This window comes from Heteronotia binoei, chromosome 3 (genome assembly GCF_032191835.1).
Source record: "Heteronotia binoei isolate CCM8104 ecotype False Entrance Well chromosome 3, APGP_CSIRO_Hbin_v1, whole genome shotgun sequence".
Taxonomy (NCBI): Eukaryota; Metazoa; Chordata; class Lepidosauria; order Squamata; family Gekkonidae; genus Heteronotia; species Heteronotia binoei.
Window position 1 is genome coordinate 173,835,247 of NC_083225.1, and position 1,052 is coordinate 173,836,298.

The window sequence follows — 1,052 nt, forward strand, 5'->3', positions numbered from 1 at the left end:
AGGGTGCCACTGGATTCAGGGCTTTTTCTGTAGCAGGAACTCCTTCGCATATAAGGCCACACACCCCTGATGTAGCCAATCCTCCAAAAGCTTACAGGACTCTTCTTACAGGTCCTGCTGTAAGCTCCAGGAGGATTGGCTACATCAGGGGTGTGTGGCCTTATATGCAAAGGAGTTCCTGCTACAAAAAAAGCCCTGACTAGATTCTAACTTTGTTCTATTGCTTCAGACCAACATGGTTACCCATCTGGACCTGTAATGAATACTTCACCATCCTTCTCAACAAATATAACACTGAACCACGTGATACCTCACAGTTGACTTTGAAATGAAACATGTACCCATTTTATTAAGGGGAGGGATGGTGGCTCAGTGGTAGAGCATCTGCTTCATAAGCAGAAGGTCCCAGGTTCAATCCCCAGCATCTCCAACTAAAAAGGGTCCAGACAAGTAGGCGTGAAAAGTCTCAGCTTGAGACCCTGGAGAGCCGCTGCCAGTCTGATAGACAATACTGACTTTGATGGTCTGATTAAGTATAAAGCAGCTTCATATGTTCATATTGTTGATAAAATCTTCATAGAATCATAGAGTTGGAAGGAACCTCCAGGGTCATCTAGTCCAACCCCCTGCACAATGCAGGAAACTCACAAATACCTCCCCCTAAATTCACAGAATCTTCATTGTTGTCAGATGGCCATCTAGCCTCTGTTTAAAAATCTTCATATGTTCATATTGTAGATAAAATCTTTTCTTTCTTTTTTCACAAAGAAAGCAGTCCATTAATTTGTTTATAACGTTTGCATGCTATCTCTCCAGGGAATGGCTGAAGGCAACTTATAACTGAAACAGTACAATAAAACTATACAGCCATTAAAAACGAACCACCTAAAACAAGGCAGAGCATAGAAATGCACCATGAAAAACAGGCCTGAGCAGACGAACAATCCAATGAACATGTCCTCAGGTTAGCACAGCCCATAAAATTTACAATGATCAGCACCTTGCTTTATGATGCCAGTATACTTATAAGAACATAAGGGAGGTCATTCTGG

General features: G+C 42.0%; 1 non-coding gene across 1 annotated transcript; it reads left to right on the plus strand.

The window, feature by feature from the left end:
* Positions 1-355: 355 nt before the first annotated feature.
* Positions 356-430, plus strand: TRNAM-CAU (transfer RNA methionine (anticodon CAU)). Its single transcript has one exon. It is a non-coding gene; the product is annotated as a tRNA-Met (tRNA).
* The last annotated feature ends 622 nt before the right edge of the window (positions 431-1,052 follow it).